At 39.4% G+C, this 6,755-nt stretch overlaps 1 non-coding gene across 1 annotated transcript; it reads right to left on the bottom strand.

Moving 5' to 3' along the window:
* Nucleotides 1-967: 967 nt before the first annotated feature.
* LOC127740764 (small nucleolar RNA R71) lies at nucleotides 968-1,071 on the bottom strand. Its single transcript, XR_008001623.1, has one exon. It is a non-coding gene; the product is annotated as a small nucleolar RNA R71 (small nucleolar RNA).
* Nucleotides 1,072-6,755: the final 5,684 nt, after the last annotated feature.

Raw genomic sequence — 6,755 nt, 5'->3', positions numbered from 1 at the left:
TCAAAATCTTTTCTAACTTCTTATCTTTTCCAAATTGATTTTCAAATTTTTTTCAACTAACTAATTAACTTTTTGTTTGTTTCTTATCTTTTTCAAAACCACCTAACTACTTTTCTCTCTCTAATTTTCGAAAATTCCCTCTTCTTTTTCAATTTTTTTTAATTAACTAATTGTTTTAAATTTTAATTTTAATTTTATTTCTTCTCTTAATTTTCAAAATTCTCTTCCTCTTATCTTCTTCTATTTATTTATTCATTTACTAACTCTTCTCTTCATCTAAAAATTCGAACCCTCTCTTCTCCTATGTGTTCGAATTTTTCTCTTCTCCTTCGTCTATTCTTTTCTTCTTCTACTAACATAAAGGAATCTCTCTACTATGGTAAAGAGGATCCCTATTATTATTTTCTGTTCCCTTCTTTTTCATATGAGCAGGAGCAAGGACAAGGACATTCTTGTTGAAGCAGATCCTGAACTTGAAAGGACCCTAAGGAGGAAGCTAAGGGAAGCTAAAGCACAACCCTCTGGAGAGGACTTAATAGAAATTTTTGAAAAAGAAGAGGAGATGGCAGCCGAAAATAATAACAACAACAATAACGCAAGGAGGATGCTTGGTGATTATGCTACACCTACTTCCAACTTTTATGGAAGAAGCATCTCAATCCCTGCCATTGGAGCAAACAATTTTGAGCTGAAGCCTCAACTAGTTGCTCTAATGCAACAGAACTGCAAGTTTCATAGACCTCCATCAGAAGATCCTTACCAGTTTTTAACTGAGTTCTTGCAGATCTATGAGACTGTTAAGACTAATGGAGAAGATCCTGAAGTCTACAGGCTCATGCTTTTCCCTTTTGCTGTAAGAGATAGAGCTAGAACATGGTTGGACTCATAACCTAAAGATAGCCTGGACTCTTGGAATAAGCTGGTCACGGCCTTCTTGGACAAGTTCTTTCCTCCTCAAAAGCTGAGCAAGCTTAGAGTGGATGTTCAGACCTTCAAGCAAAAAGATGGTGAATCCCTCTATGAAGCTTGGGAAAGATACAAACAGTTGACCAAAAAGTGTCCTTCTGGCATGCTTTCAGAGTGGACCATTTTAGATATATTCTATGATGGTCTATCTGAGCTTTCTAAGTTGTCACTGGACCATTCTGCAGGTGGATCCATTCACCTAAAGAAAACGCCTGCAGAAGCTCAAGAACTCATTGACATGGTTGCAACTAACCAATTCATGTACACTTCTGAGAGAAATCCTGTGAGTAATGGGACGCCTCAGAAAAGGGGAGTTCTTGAAATTGATGCTCTGAATGCCGTACTGGCTCAGAACAAAATGTTGACTCAGCAAGTCAACATGATATCTCAGAGTCTGAATGGATTGCAAAATGCATCCAACAGTACTAAAGAAGCATCTTTTGAAGAAGAAGCTTATGATCCTGAAATCCCTGCAATGGCAGAGGTAAATTACATGGGTGAAGCCTTTGGTAACACCTATAACCCCTCATGGAGAAATCATCCAAATTTCCCATGAAAGGATCAACAAAAGCCTCAACAAGGCTTTAATAATGGTAGAAGAAACAGGTTTAGCAATAGCAAGCCTTTTCCATCATCTTCTCAGCAACAGACAGAAAATTCTTACCAGAGTCCCTCTAGTTTAGCAAACATAGTCTCTGATCTATCTAAGGCCACTTTAAGTTTCATGCATGAAACAAGGTCCTCCATTAGAAACTTGGAGGCACAAGTGGGCCAGCTGAGTAAGAAAGTCATAGAAACTCCTCCTAGTATTCTCCCAAGCAATACAGAAGAGAATCCAAAAGGAGAGTGCAAGGCCATTGATATAATCAATATGGCCGAATGCAAAAAGGAGGAGAAGGACGAGAATCCCAGTGAGGAAGACCTCCTAGGACGTCCTCTGAACAAAAAGGAATTCCAAACTGAGGAATCTAAGGAATCTGAGGCTCACCTAAAGACTATAGAGATTCCATTGAACCTCCTTTTACCATTCATGAGCTTTGAGAACTATTCTTCCTCTGAAGAGGATGAAAATGTAACTGAAGAGCAAGTTGCTCAATATCTAGGAGCCATCATGAAGCTGAATGCCAAGTTGTTTGGTAGTGAGACTTGGAAAGATGAACCTCCCTTGCTCATTAGTGAACTAGATACATGGATTCAGCAAACTCTACCTCAAAAGAAACAAGATCCTGGTAAATTCTTAATATCATGTACCATAGGCACCATGATCTTTGAGAAAGCTCTGTGTTACCTGGGGTCAGGTATAAATCTTATGCCACTCTCTGTAATAGAGAAACTAGGGATCTTTGAGGTACATGCTGCCACATTCTCATTAGAGATGGCAGACAAGTCAATAAGACAAGCTTATAGATTGGTAGAGGACGTGTTAGTGAAGGTTAAAGACCTTTACATCCCTGCTGATTTCGTAATCTTAGACACTGGGAAGGATGAGAATGAATCCATCATTCTTGGAAGACCTTTTCTAGCCACAGCAAAAGCTGTGATTGATGTTGACAGAGGTGAACTAGTCCTTCAATTGAATGGGGACTACCTTACGTTTAAAGCTCAAGGTTATCCTTCTATAAACATGGAGAGGAAGCATGAACAGCTTCTCTCAATGCAGAGTCAAACAGAGCCCCCACAGTCAAACTCTAAGTTTGGTGTTGGGAGGCCACAACCAAACTCTAAGTTTGGTGTTGAACCCCCACATTCAAACTCTAAGTTTGGTGTTGGGAGGTCCCAACAATGCTCTAAACATCTGTGAAGCTCCATGAGAGCTCACTGTCAAGCTAGTGACATTAAAGAAGCGCTTATTGGGAGGCAACCCAATTTTTATTTATCTATATTTTCATTGTTCTTTTATATTTTACTATGTTTATGATCATGTGGAGTCACAAAACAGTTGCAAAAATTAAAAATAGAATCAAAAATAGCAGAAGAAAAAGCACACCCTAGAGGAAGAGCTTACTGGCGTTTAAACGCCAGTAAAGAGCATCTGGCTGACATTTAACGCCAGAACAGAGCATGAATCTGGCGTTGAATGCCAGAATCATGTAGCAGTCTGGCGTTTAAATGCCAGGATTGCACCCTGAGGAAAGCTGGCGTTTAACACCAGAAACAAGCTTCAATCTGGCGTTAAACGCTAGAAACATGTTACATTTGGGCGTTTAACGCCAGAAACAAGCTTCAGTCTGGTGTTAAACGCTAGGATTGCATGCAGAGGGCATTTTACACACCTAATTGGTGCAAAGATGATAAATCCTTGACACCTCAGGATCTGTGGACACCACAGGATCACCACCTACCTTCTCTCTCACTCTCTCTCACACCTTTTCATAACACTCTTCCCTAAACATCATTCACCAATCACCTCAATCTCTCTTCCCCATCACCTCTTCACCACTCACATCCATCCACTCTTCCCCATAAACCACACCTACCTTCAAATTCAAAATCCCTTTACCACCCAAACCCACCCAAATGACCGAACCTACTACCCCCTCCCTCCATTATATAATCCCCTTCATCCTTCTTCATTTTCACATAACATAACCCTCTCTTCTCCCCTTGGCCGAAACACATATCCTTCTCCCTCTACTCTATATCTTCTTCTTCTTCTTCTATTCTTTCTTTTCTTGCTCGAGGATGAGCAACATTCTAAGTTTGGTGTGGTAAAAGTATAGCTTTTTTATTTTTCCAAAACCATTGATGGCACCTAAGGCCGGAGAATCCTCTAGAAAGAGGAAATGGAAGACAAAAGCTTCCACCTCCGAGTCATGGGAGATGGAGAGATTCATCTCTAAAGCCCATCAAGACCACTTCTATGAAGTTGTGGCCAAGAAGAAGGTGATCCCTGAGGTCCCTTTCATGCTTAGGAAAAATGAGTATCCGAAGATCCAACATGGGATCCAAAGAGGAGGTTGGGAAGTTCTTACCAACCCCATTCAACAAGTCGGAATCTTAATGGTTCAAGAGTTCTATGCCAATGCATGGATCACTAGGAACCATGATCAAAGCATGAACCCAAACCCAAAGAATTGGCTTACAATGATTCAGGGGAAATGCTTAGATGTTAGTCCGGAAAATGTGAGGTTGGCATTCAACATGCCTATGATGCAAGAAGATGCACGCCCCTACACTAGAAGGGTCAACTTTGATCAAAGATTGGACCAAGTCCTCATGGACATATGTGTGGAAGGAGCTCAATGAAAAAGATACTCAAAAGGAAAGCCAGTTCAATTAAGAAGACTGGACCTTAAGCCTATGGCTAGAGGATGGTTGGAGTTTATCCAACGCTCCATCATCCCCACTAGCAACCGATCCGAAGTAACTGTGGATCGGGCCATCATGATCTATAGAATCATGATTGGAGAGGAAGTAGAAGTTCATGAAGTCATCTCTCTAGAACTCTACAAAGTAGTCGAAAAGCCCTCCACCTTGGCAAGGCTTGCTTTTCCTCATCTCATTTTCCATCTATGCTACTTAGCCGGAGTTGTCATAGAAGGAGATATCCTCATTGAAGAGGACAAGCCCATCACTAAGAAGAGGATGGAGTAAACAAGAGAGCCCATTCATGGATATCAAGAGATGCATGAGGAATCTCATCATCAAGAAATCCCTGAGATGCCTCAAGGATGCACTTTCCTCCAAAAAACTATTGGAAACAACTCAACACTTCTCTAGAAGGATTGAGTCATGACATGAACCAATTAAGGGTGGAACACCAAGAACACTCCATCATTCTCAATGAGATTAGAGAAGATCAAAGAGCTTTGAGGGAGGAGCAACAAAGGCAAGGAAGAGACATAAAGGAGCTCAAGAACACCATTGGTCCTTCAAGGAGAAGGCGCCACCATCACTAAGGTGGATTCATTCCTTAACTTCCTTGTTCTTATCTCTCTGTTTTTTTGATTTTATGCTTTGTTTGTCTATGTCTTGAGTCTTTACTACATGATCATTAGTGTCTAGTAACTATGTCTTAAAGCTATGAATAATTCCATGAATCCTTCACCTTTCTTAAATGAAATATGTTTTTAATACAAAAGAACAAGAAGTACATGAGTTTCGAATTTATCCTTGAATTTAGTTTAATTATATTGATGTGGTGACAATACTTTTTGTTCTCTGAATGAATGCTTGAACAGTGCCTATTTTTTTATCTTGTTATTTATGAATGTTAAAATTGTTGGCTCTTGAAAGAATGATGAAAAAGAGAAATGTTATTGATGATCTGAAAAATCATAAAATTGATTCTTAAAACAAGAAAAAGCAGTGAATAAAAAGCTTGCAAAAAAATGGCGAAAAAAATATAATAAAAGAAAAAGAAAAAGCAAGCAGAAAAAGCCAATAACCCTTAAAACCAAAAGGCAAGGGTAAAAAGGATCCAAGGCTTTGAGCATCAACAAGCGGCTAAATCAAGCTGTCCCTAACCATGTGCTTGTGGCATGCAGGTCCAAGTGAAAAGCTTGAGACTGAGTGGTTAAAGTCGTGATCCAAAGCAAAAAAGAGTGTGCTTAAAATCTCTGGACACCTCTAACTGGGGACTCTAGCAAAGCTGAGTCACAATCTGAAAAGGTTCACTCAGTCATGTGTCTGTGGCATTTATGTATCCGGTGGTAATACTAGAAAACAAAGTGCTTAGGGCCACCGCCAAGACTCATAAAAGTAGTTGTGTTCAAGAATTAACAAACTTAACTAGGAGAATCAATAACACTATTTGAAATTCTAAGTTCCTATAGATGCCAATCATTCTAAACTTCAAAGGAGAAAGTGAGATGCCAAAACTGTTCAAAAGCAAAAAGCTACAAGTCTCGCTCATCTAATTAGAATTAATATTCATTGATGTTTTGGAATTTATAGTACATTCTCTTCTTTTTATCCTAATTGATTTTTAGTTGCTTGGGGACAAGCAACAATTTAAGTTTGGTGTTGTGATGAGCGGATAATTTATACACTTTTTTGGCATTGTTTTTAGGTAGTTTTTAGTAGGATATAGTTACTTTTAGGGATGTTTTCATTAGTTTTTATGCTAAATTCATATTTCTGGACTTTACTATGAGTTTGTGTGTTTTTCTGTGATTTCAGATAATTTCTGGCTGAAATTGAGGGACTTGAGCAAAACTCTGATAAGGAGGCTGACAAAGGACTGCTGATGCTGTTGGAATCTGACCTCCCTACACTCGAAATGGATTTTCTGGAGCTACAGAACTCCAAATGGCGCGTTCTCAACGGCGTTGGAAAGTAGACATCCAGAGCTTTCCAAAAATATATAATAGTTCATACTTTATTTGCAATTAGATGACGTAAACTGGCGCTCAACTCCAGTTCCATGCTGCATTCTGGAGTCAAACGCCAGAAACACGTCACAAACCAGAGTTGAACGCCAAAAACACGTTACAACTTGGCGTTCAACTCCAAAAGAAGCCTCAGCTCGTGTAAAGTTCAAGCTCAGCCCTAGCACACACCAAGTGGGCCCTGGAAGTGGATTTCTGCATCAATTACTTATTTCTGTAAACCCTAGTAGCTAGTCTAGTATAAATAAGACATTTTACTATTGTATTAGATATCCTGGATCCTGGATTGTATTTTTGATCCTGTGATCATGTTTATGGGGGCTGGCCATTCAGCCATGCCTAGACCTTCATCACTTATGTATTTTCAATAGTGGAGTTTCTACACACCATTGATTAGGGGTGTGGAGCTCTGCTGTACCTCAAGTTTCAATGCAATTACTACTATTTTCTATTCAATTA

Source organism: Arachis duranensis, chromosome 7, assembly GCF_000817695.3.
Source record: "Arachis duranensis cultivar V14167 chromosome 7, aradu.V14167.gnm2.J7QH, whole genome shotgun sequence".
Classification (NCBI taxonomy): domain Eukaryota; kingdom Viridiplantae; phylum Streptophyta; class Magnoliopsida; order Fabales; family Fabaceae; genus Arachis; species Arachis duranensis.
This window is presented reverse-complemented; position numbering and strand designations above follow the sequence as displayed.